Source organism: Salmo salar, chromosome ssa10, assembly GCF_905237065.1.
Source record: "Salmo salar chromosome ssa10, Ssal_v3.1, whole genome shotgun sequence".
Taxonomy (NCBI): domain Eukaryota; kingdom Metazoa; phylum Chordata; class Actinopteri; order Salmoniformes; family Salmonidae; genus Salmo; species Salmo salar.
Genome location: NC_059451.1, coordinates 51,144,782 through 51,161,905, shown reverse-complemented (window position 1 = coordinate 51,161,905; position 17,124 = coordinate 51,144,782). Strand labels below are relative to the sequence as shown.

The following is a 17,124-nucleotide window of genomic DNA, read 5'->3' as shown; positions in this document are numbered from 1 at the left end:
CCCTCCCTGCTCAAATTAACAAACTACAGTACCCTCCCTGCTCAAATTAACAAACTACAGTACCCTCCCTGCTCAAATTAACATTCCATGATATTATCACTTGAGTTTTAGAACTAGCATGTACATTTTCCAGAACATTTTTGAGCTGATCCATGTTGTAGATACAGAACAATAACAAGGAAGCTGCCCAAATGACGTTTCAAAAGAACGACCAGTGTAGTCACGGTGTAAGTATCCCAGGTAAACTGTATAACTACATTGTATCTGCGCAACCAAGACGGAACCATCATGAATAAATGAACATGTTTTCACTGTAAGCGTAGCTTTAGGATACATTTTGGACAGACTCGGAGGCAATCCCAACAAGAGACATCTGTACTCAAGTCCGGTACAGTGCACCTGTAGGATGACCCTTGACCCTTCCACTCTCCTGTTGCATGTAACCCAGCACCACCACTGCAGCCTGCCTGGTGAACAATCTTCTCTAAAGTCTACAGACTAATGGGTTCTTAATGGTCCACTTTACCCGGCCACTGTACATCACTGAAGAGTCATTTTAACACACCCTAATGGCTGTTATCACAGTTCAAAAGTCCAGCGACAGGAGGGGAGGGTGTCCTGAGTTTAGGGCTGGGCTAGTCATTAAGGGGAGGGGGGGATGTCCTGAGTTTAGGGCTGGGCTAGTCATTAAGGGGAGGGGGGGATGTCCTGAGTTTAGGGCTGGGCTAGTCATTAAGGGGAGGGGGGATGTCCTGAGTTTAGGGCTGGGCTAGTCATTAAGGGGAGGGGGATGTCCTGAGTTTAGGGCTGGGCTAGTCATTAAGGGGAGGGTGGCCTGAGTTTAGGGCTGGGCTAGTCATTAAGGGGAGGGGGATGTCCTGAGTTTAGGGCTGGGCTAGTCATTAAGGGGAGGGGGGATGTCCTGAGTTTAGGGCTGGGCTAGTCATTAAGGGGAGGGGGGATGTCCTGAGTTTAGGGCTGGGCTAGTCATTAAGGGGAGGGGGGATGTCCTGAGTTTAGGGCTGGGCTAGTCATTAAGGGGAGGGTGGCCTGAGTTTAGGGCTGGGCTAGTCATTAAGGGGAGGGGGGATGTCCTGAGTTTAGGGCTGGGCTAGTCATTAAGGGGAGGGGGGATGTCCTGAGTTTAGGGCTGGGCTAGTCATTAAGGGGAGGGGGGATGTCCTGAGTTTAGGGCTGGGCTAGTCATTAAGGGGAGGGTGGCCTGAGTTTAGGGCTGGGCTAGTCATTAAGGGGAGGGTGGCCTGAGTTTAGGGCTGGGCTAGTCATTAAGGGGAGGGTGTCCTGAGTTTAGGGCTGGGCTAGTCATTAAGGGGAGGGTGGCCTGAGTTTAGGGCTGGGCTAGTCATTAAGGGGAGGGTGGCCTGAGTTTAGGGCTGGGCTAGTCATTAAGGGGAGGGTGTCCTGAGTTTAGGGCTGGGCTAGTCATTAAGGGGAGGGTGGCCTGAGTTTAGGGCTGGGCTAGTCATTAAGGGGAGGGGGGGATGTCCTGAGTTTAGGGCTGGGCTAGTCATTAAGGGGAGGGTGTCCTGAGTTTAGGGCTGGGCTAGTCATTAAGGGGAGGGGGATGTCCTGAGTTTAGGGCTAGGCTAGTCATTAAGGGGAGGGGGGATGTCCTGAGTTTAGGGCTGGGCTAGTCATTAAGGGGAGGGGGGGATGTCCTGAGTTTAGGGCTGGGCTAGTCATTAAGGGGAGGGGGGATGTCCTGAGTTTAGGGCTGGGCTAGTCATTAAGGGGAGGGTGTCCTGAGTTTAGGGCTGGGCTAGTCATTAAGGGGAGGGGAGGATGTCCTGAGTTTAGGGCTGGGCTAGTCATTAAAGGGAGGGTGGGATGTCCTGAGTTTAGGGCTGGGCTAGTCATTAAGGGGAGGGGGGATGTCCTGAGTTTAGGGCTGGGCTAGTCATTAAGGGGAGGGGGGGATGTCCTGAGTTTAGGGCTGGGCTAGTCATTAAGGGGAGGGGGGATGTCCTGAGTTTAGGGCTGGGCTAGTCATTAAGGGGAGGGGGGGATGTCCTGAGTTTAGGGCTGGGCTAGTCATTAAGGGGAGGGGGGATGTCCTGAGTTTAGGGCTGGGCTAGTCATTAAGGGGAGGGGGGGATGTCCTGAGTTTAGGGCTGGGCTAGTCATTAAGGGGAGGGGGGATGTCCTGAGTTTAGGGCTGGGCTAGTCATTAAGGGGAGGGGGGATGACCTGAGTTTAGGGCTGGGCTAGTCATTAAGGGGAGGGGGATGTCCTGAGTTTAGGGCTGGGCTAGTCATTAAGGGGAGGGTGTCCTGAGTTTAGGGCTGGGCTAGTCATTAAGGGGAGGGGGGATGTCCTGAGTTTAGGGCTGGGCTAGTCATTAAGGGGAGGGTGTCCTGAGTTTAGGGCTGGGCTAGTCATTAAGGGGAGGGTGTCCTGAGTTTAGGGCTGGGCTAGTCATTAAGGGGAGGGTGTCCTGAGTTTAGGGCTGGGCTAGTCATTAAGGGGAGGGGAGGGTGTCCTGAGTTTAGGGCTGGGCTAGTCATTAAGGGGAGGGGGGATGTCCTGAGTTTAGGGCTGGGCTAGTCATTAAGGGGAGGGGGGATGTCCTGAGTTTAGGGCTGGGCTAGTCATTAAGGGGAGGGGGGATGTCCTGAGTTTAGGGCTGGGCTAGTCATTAAGGGGAGGGTGTCCTGAGTTTAGGGCTGGGCTAGTCATTAAGGGGAGGGGGGATGTCCTGAGTTTAGGGCTGGGCTAGTCATTAAGGGGAGGGTGGCCTGAGTTTAGGGCTGGGCTAGTCATTAAGGGGAGGGTGGCCTGAGTTTAGGGCTGGGCTAGTCATTAAGGGGAGGGGGGATGTCCTGAGTTTAGGGCTGGGCTAGTCATTAAGGGGAGGGGGGGATGTCCTGAGTTTAGGGCTGGGCTAGTCATTAAGGGGAGGGGGGATGTCCTGAGTTTAGGGCTGGGCTAGTCATTAAGGGGAGGGGGATGTCCTGAGTTTAGGGCTGGGCTAGTCATTAAGGGGAGGGGGGATGTCCTGAGTTTAGGGCTGGGCTAGTCATTAAGGGGAGGGGGGATGTCCTGAGTTTAGGGCTGGGCTAGTCATTAAGAGGAGGGGGGGATGTCCTGAGTTTAGGGCTGGGCTAGTCATTAAGGGGAGGGGGGATGTCCTGAGTTTAGGGCTGGGCTAGTCATTAAGGGGAGGGGGATGTCCTGAGTTTAGGGCTGGGCTAGTCATTAAGGGGAGGGGGGATGTCCTGAGTTTAGGGCTGGGCTAGTCATTAAGGGGAGGGGGGATGTCCTGAGTTTAGGGCTGGGCTAGTCATTAAGGGGAGGGGGGATGTCCTGAGTTTAGGGCTGGGCTAGTCATTAAGGGGAGGGGGATGTCCTGAGTTTAGGGCTGGGCTAGTCATTAAGGGGAGGGGGGATGTCCTGAGTTTAGGGCTGGGCTAGTCATTAAGGGGAGGGGGGATGTCCTGAGTTTAGGGCTGGGCTAGTCATTAAGGGGAGGGTGTCCTGAGTTTAGGGCTGGGCTAGTCATTAAGGGGAGGGGGGATGTCCTGAGTTTAGGGCTGGGCTAGTCATTAAGCATCTGGTTATCTTGTTTCTCTCTCATTCTAATTGTTTCTGTCCACTCTCTCCACACACACACACACACACACACACACACACACACACACACACACACACACACACACACACACACACACACACACACACACACACACACACACACACGGTTTAGGATAGCATTGGGTTAATGAGTTTCCATCCTAATCTGTGTTAGGAACTCAATATCTCACAATCTAATAGAGATTCCCCATAAAGTTCACATTGAACTTTGCTCAGACTGGAGGTTAATGACCACCACCACCACCATATCCCATTCAGCAATTTAACAACACTTGAATATGTGGTTAATATCAGAAAAGGACCATGACAGGCATGCTTACGAGTGTCTACCTTTAAATATCGGCTGCAGATATAGTTTACTAAGCACCTTCAGCACTCTAACTGCTCAAACTGTAACGCACTTCAAATACTTTTTTAGGTTGCTTTATCATTCTTTCCTCGTCTCCTACTAAGTACACGTTTAGCATGAATGCCTAGGCTATACTGTCGCCTCCCTCTGTTGCTGTCTCTATCATGAACCTTGACATTTTATCGCTCTCACTGAAATCACAGAAGATTTCTGATTCATCGTTTCCTAAAGCTCCACCCCTCTACCTGTCAGGAATGCAGGAAGTATGACAGTCACCTGTTCAGGTGGAAGTTTAGTACAACATCGTGGCAGTGCAGGTGATGCATCTTTGGAATGTTGGAGACTATGGTACAGTGTGATCTTATATAACCTCGGTAGCCAAATAAGAGAGTGACATAGGGAAAATGGCTTCCAGATAGTCTCCTCTGGGAGAAACTCTCTCCTGTCCTGTGTTATGTTACATCTTCAAGAACCCTGTCCTCCTGTCGTGTAGCCACAGCTTCTGTAAAGCCTGTCTGCACGACTATTGGAAGGGGAAATCAACTTGGGAATGTCCAGTTTGCAGGAGAAGATCAGTAAGACAGGAGCCTCCATGTAAGCTGGTTTTAAAGAGCATGTGTGAGGAGTCCTTCTTACAGGAGAGACGTCGTCAGAGAGCGTCTGAGCTGCTCTTCAGTCTGCATGGAGAGAATCTCAAGCTCTTCTGTCTGGAGGATAAAACGCATGTCTGTTTCGTGTGTCAGACTTCCAGAAAACACACAAACCACAAGTTCTGTCCCATAGATGAATCTGCACTCAAGACTGCACTGAAACCCTTCCAGGAGAAGCTGAATATCTTTAATGCAGTTAAAGTAACGTGTGATAAAACAGCAGAGCACATTAAGAGCCAGGCCCAGACCACAGAAAACAGCAGAGCACATTAAGAGCCAGGCCCAGACCACAGAAAACAGCAGAGCACATTAAGAGCCAGGCCCAGACCACAGAAAACAGCAGAGCACATTAAGAGCCAGGCCCAGACCACAGAAAACAGCAGAGCACATTAAGAGCCAGGCCCAGACCACAGAAAAGCAGATTGAGGAGGAGTTTGAGATGCTTCACCAGTTTCTGCAAGATGAAGAGGCAGCCAGAATAACTTCTCTGAGGGAGGAAGAGGAGCACAACAGTCAGATGAATAAAAATATTGAGGTGACGAATAAAGAGATAGCATCCCTTTCACACACAATCAGGGCCGCAGAGGAGGAGCTGAAGACATCAGATTTCTACAGAACTACAAGGCCACCGTTGGAAGAGCCAAGTGCACAGTGCCGGATCCAGAGAGGGTCTCAAGAGCCCTGGTAGACGTGGCCAAACACCTGGGCAACCTGAAGTTGGGAGTCTGGAAGAAGATGCAGGGGATGGTTCAGTAACAGTCCTGTCATTCTGGACCTCACCACTGCATCCCATCCTGTCTGATGATCTGACCAGTGTGAGAGCCTGTTTGACACAACAGCTTCCTGACAACCCAGAGAGGTTTGATAACTGTCATTTTGTTCTGGGATCAGAAGGCTTTAACTCATGAACACATAGCTGGGACGTTGAGGTTGGAGACTGGATTGTAGGATTTATCTCAGAGTCTCCAGGATGAAAGGTGCTTTCTATGGTAGAATGTGGGCAGTACAGTGTTCTAATGGTAAATACAAAGCACACCTGTCAAGAATTCTCCTCTAAATTGAGACGGAAAGCCAAGAGGATCAGAGTGCAGCTTGACTGGAACAGAGAAAGGCTGTCATTCTCTGACCCGTATAACAACATACACACATATACACACACTTTCACTGAGGGAGTATCTCCATTCTTTTACAATACTGATACTTCAAGTAATCTGAAAATCTTACCAATGAAAGTATCTGTAACAGTGGAACAACACAGTTACAGCCGATACCACCTCTGTCTGTAACAGTGGAACAACACAGTTACAGCCGATACCACCTCTGTCTGTAACAGTGGAACAACACAGTTACAGCCGATACCACCTCTGTCTGTAACAGTGGAACAACACAGTTACAGCCGATACCACCTCTGTCTGTAACAGTGGAACAACACAGTTACAGCCGATACCACCTCTGTCTGTAACAGTGGAACAACACAGTTACAGCCGATACCACCTCTGTCTGTAACAGTGGAACAACACAGTTACAGCCGATACCACCTCTGTCTGTAACAGTGGAACAACACAGTTACAGCCGATACCACCTCTGTCTGTAACAGTGGAACAACACAGTTACAGCCGATACCACCTCTGTCTGTAACAGTGGAACAACGGGGACTAGTAGAGTAAAGATGGATGACAGGCCGCAGTCGTCTCTTACAATGTGACAGACTTACCTTCTAACCATGTCTAACATAGTGAGAAGTAAACCTTCGTTCACATGGCTCAACACTAACCCAGATGAGCTTATGGATAAGTTATTCCCCCTGTAAATCTGGAGCTTTTAGCACTCTAGGTAAAACCGTTAAAATAAGACAAAGCGATACATCTGAACCTATGTGTCATATTGCTGTTTTTACTTAACCTTTATTTAACTAGGCAAGTCAGTTAAGAACAAATTATTATTTACAACGACTGCCTACCCCGGCCAAACCCGAACAACGCTGGACCAATTGTGCGCCGCCCTATGGGACTCCCAATCACGGCCGGATGTGATATAGCCTGGATTCGAACCAGGTACTATAGTGACGCCTCTTGCACTGAGATGCAGTGCCTTAGACCACTGCACCACTCGGGAGGCCCACATATTCACTTTTAATATTGCTGGGGTGCTAAAATACACTGAACAAAAATATAAACGCAACATGTAAAGTGTTGGTCCCATGTTTCATGAGCTGAAATAAAAGATCACAGAAATGTTCCATACGCACAAAAATGTCTCAAATTCTGTGCAGAAATTTGTTTACATCCCTGTTAGTGAGCATTTCTCCTTTGCCAAGATAATCCATACACCTGACAGGTGTGGCATATCAAGACGCTGATTAAACAGCATGATCATTACACAGGTGCACCTTGTGCTGGGGACAATAAAATACCACTCTAAAATGTGCAGTTTCTTCACACAACACAATGCCACAGATGTCTCAAATTTTGAGGGAGTGTGCAGTTGGCATACTGGTTGCAGGAATGTCCACCAGGGCTGTTGCCAAAGAATTGAATCTTCATTTCGCTACCATAAGCCGCCTCTAACGTCATTTGAGAGAATATGGCAGTACGTCCAACTGGCCTCACAACCGCAGACCACATGTAAACCACGCCAGCCCAGGACCTCCACATCCGGCTTATTCCCCTGTGGGATCGTCTGAGACCAGACACCCGGACAGCTGATGAAACTGAGGAGTATTTCTGTCTGTAATAAAGCCCTTTTGTGGGGAAAAACTAATTCTGATTGGCTGGGCCTGCTTGGCTCCCAAGTTGGTGGGCCTACGCCCTCCGAGGCCCATGGATGGTTGTGCTCCTGCCAAGTCATGTGAAATCCATGTATTAGGGTCTAATTAATTTATTTCAATTGACTGATTTCCTTATATGAACTGTAACTCAGTAAAATAGTTGAAATTGTTGCATGTTGCGGTTTATACTTTTGTTCAGTAGAGTTTTGCTTCAAGACAAAGCTCTCATTTTAATTAAGCAAATACATTTCAATTCATAAAACTAACTTGGTGCGAGTACATATACTGGATAATAATATACTGTAGTGTAAAGCCTTAATACAGTAAATATACTGGATAATAATACACTGTAATGTAAAGCCTTAATACAGTAAATATACTGGATAATAATAAACTGTAATGTAAAGCCTTAATACAGTAAATATACTGGATAATAATACACTGTAAAGTAAAGCCTTAATACAGTAAATATACTGGATAATAATATACTGTAATGTAAAGCCGTAATACAGTAAATATACTGGATAATAATACACTGTAAAGTAAAGCCTTAATACAGTAAATATACTGGATAATAATATACTGTAAAGTAAAGCCTTAATACAGTAAATATACTGGATAATAATATACTGTAATGTAAAGTCTTAATACAGTAAATATACTGGATAATAATATACTGTAAAGTAAAGCCTTAATACAGTAAATATACTGGATAATAATATACTGTAAAGTAAAGCCTTAATACAGTAAATATACTGGATAATAATATACTGTAATTTAAAATCTTAATACAGTAAATATACTGGATAATAATATACTGTAAAGCCTGTTATACTCGGACAGGACAAACCGACTCCAATAAACGGAACCTACATTTTGGCTAAAATAACCAAAGCACCACTCCATCCAATCAATGCAGACACACAAACTGAGCAGGTAAAACGTAACAGATGAACTGGCGTGGCTCAACAACATCTGCCTCACGTCAAATCAATCACCATTTCAAACATGACATCATCGTTGGCACAGCCACCGAAGCCCAGGAACATAATCCAGCTCCATTCAAGCCTTTCTTCCTGCTGCTCCTACTGGTTAATTACCATCAACATGCATCTCTCAGAGACACACAGCGTAGCGGGCGGACAGACAGACAGACAGGAACACTGAAAAGGGTTCATTTGTCTCTGGTTCTACTCTAAAAGTCACTCAGAGGGCTATTTGCTTACTAACTTACTGCAGCTCAGCTCACGTAGCATTGCAGCACAGCACTGCTCTGTCTGTCTGTCCAGCGGCATCACACCCACGGTAAGGAGTAGGCTGAGATCTCTGTGCTGTGGGAGCAGTGTGTTACTGTGGAAGGAGTGGGATGTGTGGGTAAAGTCAGAGTGTAGTGCTACTCCTGGGATTTCATGTAGGTGTGTGCTGTTAGAACAGCAGAGTTCCTGTTGTCGGAGGTGAGAGCAGGAAAGGGAGCTTAAAACAATGCATCGTCATGACGCCAAAACAAATCTGTTTTACATTTAGAAAGGGCATTATCATTCCTGTAAGACCGCAACACCAGGAAACAGGCTTTCTAAAACAGCACCACATAAACACTAAACAATCAACAACCCTGATCAATGTCTCCAAATCAACTCCATACAAAACAATCAACAACCCTGATCAATGTCTCCAAATCAACTCCATACAAAACAATCAACAAACCTGATCAATGTCTCCAAATCAACTCCACACAAAACAATCAACAACCCTGATCAATGTCTCCAAATCAACTCCATACAAAACAATCAACAACCCTGATCAATGTCTCCAAATCAACTCCATACAAAACAATCAACAAACCTGATCAATGTCTCCAAATCAACTCCATACAAAACAATCAACAAACCCTGATCAATGTCTCCAAATCAACTCCATACAAAACAATCAACAACCCTGATCAATGTCTCCAAATCAACTCCATACAAAACAATCAACAACCCTGATCAATGTCTCCAAATCAACTCCATACAAAACAATCAACAACCCTGATCAATGTCTCCAAATCAACTCCATACAAAACAATCAACAACCCTGATCAATGTCTCCAAATCAACTCCATACAAAACAATCAACAACCCTGATCAATGTCTCCAAATCAACTCCATACAAAACAATCAACAACCCTGATCAATGTCTCCAAATCAACTCCATACAAAACAATCAACAACCCTGATCAATGTCTCCAAATCAACTCCATACAAAACAATCAACAACCCTAGCTTCATATATTAACAGTAAACAAATTCTACAAACAACCTAAAAACCCAACTTCACAGTTGTTAGTTTGCTCATTCACAGTGGTTGAAAAGACAGCCAGCAGTCTGGTCTGGAAATGTTCACTGCATAGAGTAAGAGGGCAGTGGAGAGTTCATCAGCTTACAGTGTCAGTCAATGACAGACCCTATGACACCTACCAACAAATGACAGTAGATACATTCACCCTACCTACCAGTAAGGTCTGCTGCAGTCCCTTGGTTCTCCTCATGGTCTTGATTAGGCGCCAGCCTATCTTTTTGGCGTACCACACTGAGGCCAACATGTCCCCCTCTCGTACGGCTCGCGCTAACACTGACACACAAACACGACACACACACACACACACACCTCCTGATCGTGGGTCTGTCTGTGGGGACCTGAAAGGGGTCTGTCGAGGAGCAGAGCTCAGGAGATGCTAACTTGTCCCCCTGCGTCGCACAACACAGCCAGCATGTCACCGCCAAGCAGAACGCTGAGCCACAAGCCGGAGTGTGTGTGTGTGTGTGTGTGTGTGTGTGTGTGTGTGTGTGTGTGTGTGGCGGGTACGAGATAAGGAACCGCTGCTCTGTCTGCTTCCAGCGGCACAGACAGACAGACAGACAGACAGGACGCTAAGGGACAGTGATGAGAGACGAGTGGTTGGCATGGGAGGGAAACAGCAGGTTTAGAGGACTCTAAATTTCCGTCTGCTGAATCATTCACTTAGAGAGAGAGAGAGGAAGGGAGAGAGGGGAGGGGGGAGAGAGAGAGAGAGAGAGAGAGAGAGAGAGAGAGAGGAGGGGAGAGAGGAAGTGAGAGAGGGGAGGGGAGAGAGACAGAGGGGGAGAGAGCGCGAGAGAGAGAGAGAGAGAGAGAGAGAGAGAGAGAGAGAGAGAGAGAGAGGAAGGAGGAGGTGGATCATTTCTCACCGTTGTCTCACTCGTCCCCCTCCCCATCCCTCCTCCCGGCCCCATCACCACATTCTGTCCCTCCTCCCCTCCGCTCTCAGGCAGGAGAGTCCCTCCACTAAGTCATACTAGAGAGTCCCTCCACTAAGTCATACTAGAGAGTCCCTCCACTAAGTCATGCTAGAGAGTCCCTCCACTAAGTCATACTAGAGAGTCCCTCCACTAAGTCATACTAGAGAGTCCCTCCACTAAGTCATACTAGAGTCCCTCCACTAAGCCATACTAGAGAGTCCCTCCACTAAGCCATACTAGAGAGTCCCTCCACTAAGTCATACTAGAGAGTCCCTCCACTAAGCCATACTAGAGTCCCTCCACTAAGTCATACTAGAGAGTCCCTCCACTAAGCCATACTAGAGAGTCCCTCCACTAAGCCATACTAGAGTCCCTCCACTAAGCCATACTAGAGAGTCCCTCCACTAAGTCATACTAGAGAGTCCCTCCACTAAGCCATACTAGAGTCCCTCCACTAAGTCATACTAGAGAGTCCCTCCACTAAGCCATACTAGAGTCCCTCCACTAAGCCATACTAGAGAGTCCCTCCACTAAGCCATACTAGAGAGTCCCTCCACTAAGTCATACTAGAGAGTCCCTCCACTAAGTCATACTAGAGTCCCTCCACTAAGTCATACTAGAGAGTCCCTCCACTAAGCCATACTAGAGAGTCCCTCCACTAAGCCATACTAGAGAGTCCCTCCACTAAGCCATACTAGAGAGTCCCTCCACTAAGTCATACTAGAGAGTCCCTCCACTAAGCCATACTAGAGTCCCTCCACTAAGCCATACTAGAGAGTCCCTCCACTAAGCCATACTAGAGTCCCTCCACTAAGTCATACTAGAGAGTCCCTCCACTAAGTCATACTAGAGAGTCCCTCCACTAAGTCATACTAGAGAGTCCCTCCACTAAGCCATACTAGAGAGTCCCTCCACTAAGTCATACTAGAGAGTCCCTCCACTAAGTCATACTAGAGTCCCTCCACTAAGTCATACTAGAGTCCCTCCACTAAGTCATACTAGAGAGTCCCTCCACTAAGTCATACTAGAGAGTCCCTCCACTAAGTCATACTAGAGTCCCTCCACTAAGCCATACTAGAGTCCCTCCACTAAGTCATACTAGAGAGTCCCTCCACTAAGTCATACTAGAGAGTCCCTCCACTAAGTCATACTAGAGAGTCCCTCCACTAAGTCATACTAGAGAGTCCCTCCACTAAGCCATACTAGAGAGTCCCTCCACTAAGTCATACTAGAGAGTCCCTCCACTAAGTCATACTAGAGTCCCTCCACTAAGTCATACTAGAGTCCCTCCACTAAGTCATACTAGAGTCCCTCCACTAAGCAATACTAGAGTCCCTCCACTAAGCCATACTAGAGAGTCCCTCCACTAAGCCATACTAGAGTCCCTCCACTAAGTCATACTAGAGAGTCCCTCCACTAAGTCATACTAGAGAGTCCCTCCACTAAGTCATACTAGAGAGTCCCTCCACTAAGTCATACTAGAGAGTCCCTCCACTAAGTCATACTAGAGTCCCTCCACTAAGTCATACTAGAGTCCCTCCACTAAGTCATACTAGAGTCCCTCCACTAAGCCATACTAGAGTCCCTCCACTAAGCCATACTAGAGAGTCCCTCCACTAAGTCATACTAGAGAGTCCCTCCACTAAGTCATACTAGAGAGTCCCTCCACTAAGTCATACTAGAGAGTCCCTCCACTAAGCCATACTAGAGAGTCCCTCCACTAAGCCATACTAGAGAGTCCCTCCACTAAGTCATACTAGAGTCCCTCCACTAAGTCATACTAGAGAGTCCCTCCACTAAGTCATACTAGAGAGTCCCTCCTCTTAGTCATACTAGAGAGTCCCTCCACTAAGTCATACTAGAGAGTCCCTCCACTAAGCCATACTAGAGAGTCCCTCCACTAAGCCATACTAGAGAGTCCCTCCACTAAGTCATACTAGAGAGTCCCTCCACTAAGTCATACTAGAGAGTCCCTCCACTAAGTCATACTAGAGAGTCCCTCCACTAAGTCATACTAGAGTCCCTCCACTAAGTCATACTAGAGTCCCTCCATTAAGTCATACTAGAGTCCCTCCATTAAGTCATACTAGAGTCCCTCCACTAAACCATACTAGAGAGTCCCTCCACTAAACCATACTAGAGAGTCCCTCCACTAAGTCATACTAGAGAGTCCCTCCACTAAGTCATACTAGAGAGTCCCTCCACTAAGTCATACTAGAGAATCCCTCCACTAAGCCATATTAGAGAGTCCCTCCACTAAGCCATACTAGAGAGTCCCTCCACTAAGCCATACTAGAGAGTCCCTCCACTAAGTCATACTAGAGAGTCCCTCCACTAAGTCATACTAGAGTCCCTCCACTAAGTCATACTAGAGAGTCCCTCCACTAAGTCATACTAGAGAGTCCCTCCACTAAGTCATACTAGAGAGTCCCTCCACTAAGTCATACTGGAGAGTCCCTCCACTAAGTCATACTGGAGAGTCCCTCCACTAAGTCATACTAGAGAGTCCCTCCACTAAGTCATACTAGAGAGTCCCTCCACTAAGTCATACTAGAGAGTCCCTCCACTAAGTCATACTAGAGAGTCCCTCCACTAAGTCATACTAGAGAGTCCCTTCACTAAGTCATACTAGAGAGTCCCTCCACTAAGTCATACTAGAGAGTCCCTCCACTAAGTCATACTAGAGAGTCCCTCCACTAAGTCATACTAGAGAGTCCCTCCACTAAGTCATACTAGAGAGTCCCTCCACTAAGTCATACTAGAGAGTCCCTCCACTAAGTCATACTAGAGAGTCCCTCCACTAAGTCATACTAGAGAGACCCTCCACTAAGTAATACTAGAGTCCCTCCACTAAGTCATACTAGAGTCCCTCCACTAAGTCATACTAGAGAGTCCCTCCACTAAGTCATACTAGAGTCCCTCCACTAAGTCATACTAGAGTCCCTCCACTAAGTCATACTAGAGTCCCTCCACTAAGTCATACTAGAGTCCCTCCACTAAGTCATACTAGAGAGTCCCTCCACTAAGCCATACTAGAGAGTCCCTCCACTAAGCCATACTAGAGTCCCTCCACTAAGCCATACTAGAGAGTCCCTCCACTAAGTCATACTAGAGAGTCCCTCCACTAAGCCATACTAGAGTCCCTCCACTAAGTCATACTAGAGTCCCTCCACTAAGCCATACTAGAGAGTCCCTCCACTAAGTCATACTAGAGAGTCCCTCCACTAAGTCATACTAGAGTCCCTCCACTAAGTCATACTAGAGAGTCCCTCCACTAAGCCATACTAGAGAGTCCCTCCACTAAGCCATACTAGAGAGTCCCTCCACTAAGCCATACTAGAGAGTCCCTCCACTAAGTCATACTAGAGAGTCCCTCCACTAAGTCATACTAGAGTCCCTCCACTAAGCCATACTAGAGAGTCCCTCCACTAAGCCATACTAGAGTCCCTCCACTAAGTCATACTAGAGAGTCCCTCCACTAAGTCATACTAGAGAGTCCCTCCACTAAGTCATACTAGAGAGTCCCTCCACTAAGTCATACTAGAGAGTCCCTCCACTAAGCCATACTAGAGAGTCCCTCCACTAAGTCATACTAGAGTCCCTCCACTAAGTCATACTAGAGTCCCTCCACTAAGTCATACTAGAGAGTCCCTCCACTAAGTCATACTAGAGTCCCTCCACTAAGTCATACTAGAGTCCCTCCACTAAGTCATACTAGAGTCCCTCCACTAAGTCATACTAGAGTCCCTCCACTAAGCCATACTAGAGTCCCTCCACTAAGCCATACTAGAGAGTCCCTCCACTAAGTCATACTAGAGAGTCCCTCCACTAAGTCATACTAGAGAGTCCCTCCACTAAGCCATACTAGAGAGTCCCTCCACTAAGTCATACTAGAGAGTCCCTCCACTAAGTCATACTAGAGTCCCTCCACTAAGTCATACTAGAGTCCCTCCACTAAGTCATACTAGAGTCCCTCCACTAAGTCATACTAGAGAGTCCCTCCACTAAGTCATACTAGAGAGTCCCTCCACTAAGTCATACTAGAGAGTCCCTCCACTAAGTCATACTAGAGAGTCCCTCCACTAAGTCATACTAGAGTCCCTCCACTAAGTCATACTAGAGTCCCTCCACTAAGTCATACTAGAGAGTCCCTCCACTAAGCCATACTAGAGTCCCTCCACTAAGTCATACTAGAGAGTCCCTCCACTAAGCCATACTAGAGAGTCCCTCCACTAAGCCATACTAGAGTCCCTCCACTAAGCCATACTAGAGAGTCCCTCCACTAAGTCATACTAGAGAGTCCCTCCACTAAGCCATACTAGAGTCCCTCCACTAAGTCATACTAGAGAGTCCCTCCACTAAGCCATACTAGAGTCCCTCCACTAAGCCATACTAGAGAGTCCCTCCACTAAGCCATACTAGAGAGTCCCTCCACTAAGTCATACTAGAGAGTCCCTCCACTAAGTCATACTAGAGTCCCTCCACTAAGTCATACTAGAGAGTCCCTCCACTAAGCCATACTAGAGAGTCCCTCCACTAAGCCATACTAGAGAGTCCCTCCACTAAGCCATACTAGAGAGTCCCTCCACTAAGTCATACTAGAGAGTCCCTCCACTAAGCCATACTAGAGTCCCTCCACTAAGCCATACTAGAGAGTCCCTCCACTAAGCCATACTAGAGTCCCTCCACTAAGTCATACTAGAGAGTCCCTCCACTAAGTCATACTAGAGAGTCCCTCCACTAAGTCATACTAGAGAGTCCCTCCACTAAGCCATACTAGAGAGTCCCTCCACTAAGTCATACTAGAGAGTCCCTCCACTAAGTCATACTAGAGTCCCTCCACTAAGTCATACTAGAGTCCCTCCACTAAGTCATACTAGAGAGTCCCTCCACTAAGTCATACTAGAGAGTCCCTCCACTAAGTCATACTAGAGTCCCTCCACTAAGTCATACTAGAGTCCCTCCACTAAGCCATACTAGAGTCCCTCCACTAAGTCATACTAGAGAGTCCCTCCACTAAGTCATACTAGAGAGTCCCTCCACTAAGTCATACTAGAGAGTCCCTCCACTAAGTCATACTAGAGAGTCCCTCCACTAAGCCATACTAGAGAGTCCCTCCACTAAGTCATACTAGAGAGTCCCTCCACTAAGTCATACTAGAGTCCCTCCACTAAGTCATACTAGAGTCCCTCCACTACGTCATACTAGAGTCCCTCCACTAAGCAATACTAGAGTCCCTCCACTAAGCCATACTAGAGAGTCCCTCCACTAAGCCATACTAGAGTCCCTCCACTAAGTCATACTAGAGAGTCCCTCCACTAAGTCATACTAGAGAGTCCCTCCACTAAGTCATACTAGAGAGTCCCTCCACTAAGTCATACTAGAGAGTCCCTCCACTAAGTCATACTAGAGTCCCTCCACTAAGTCATACTAGAGTCCCTCCACTAAGTCATACTAGAGTCCCTCCACTAAGCCATACTAGAGTCCCTCCACTAAGTCATACTAGAGAGTCCCTCCACTAAGTCATACTAGAGAGTCCCTCCACTAAGTCATACTAGAGAGTCCCTCCACTAAGCCATACTAGAGAGTCCCTCCACTAAGTCATACTAGAGAGTCCCTCCACTAAGTCATACTAGAGAGTCCCTCCACTAAGTCATACTAGAGAGTCCCTCCACTAAGCCATACTAGAGAGTCCCTCCACTAAGCCATACTAGAGAGTCCCTCCACTAAGTCATACTAGAGTCCCTCCACTAAGTCATACTAGAGAGTCCCTCCACTAAGTCATACTAGAGAGTCCCTCCTCTTAGTCATACTAGAGAGTCCCTCCACTAAGTCATACTAGAGAGTCCCTCCACTAAGCCATACTAGAGAGTCCCTCCACTAAGCCATACTAGAGAGTCCCTCCACTAAGTCATACTAGAGAGTCCCTCCACTAAGTCATACTAGAGAGTCCCTCCACTAAGTCATACTAGAGAGTCCCTCCACTAAGTCATACTAGAGTCCCTCCACTAAGTCATACTAGAGTCCCTCCATTAAGTCATACTAGAGTCCCTCCATTAAGTCATACTAGAGTCCCTCCACTAAACCATACTAGAGAGTCCCTCCACTAAACCATACTAGAGAGTCCCTCCACTAAGTCATACTAGAGAGTCCCTCCACTAAGTCATACTAGAGAGTCCCTCCACTAAGTCATACTAGAGAATCCCTCCACTAAGCCATATTAGAGAGTCCCTCCACTAAGCCATACTAGAGAGTCCCTCCACTAAGCCATACTAGAGAGTCCCTCCACTAAGTCATACTAGAGAGTCCCTCCACTAAGTCATACTAGAGTCCCTCCACTAAGTCATACTAGAGAGTCCCTCCACTAAGTCATACTAGAGAGTCCCTCCACTAAGTCATACTAGAGAGTCCCTCCACTAAGTCATACTGGAGAGTCCCTCCACTAAGTCATACTGGAGAGTCCCTCCACTAAGTCATACTAGAGAGTCC

The 17,124-nt window shown here is 47.2% G+C and overlaps 1 protein-coding gene and 1 pseudogene across 10 annotated transcripts in view; one reads left to right on the top strand and one right to left on the bottom strand.

Annotated features, from left to right (window-relative positions):
• Window positions 1-17,124, bottom strand: part of dlg1a (discs large MAGUK scaffold protein 1a) — a 389,839-nt gene that overhangs the window by 230,100 nt on the left and 142,615 nt on the right. The window lies entirely within an intron of this gene.
• On the top strand, window positions 4,227-5,897 carry LOC123724622 (nuclear factor 7, brain-like; annotated as a pseudogene).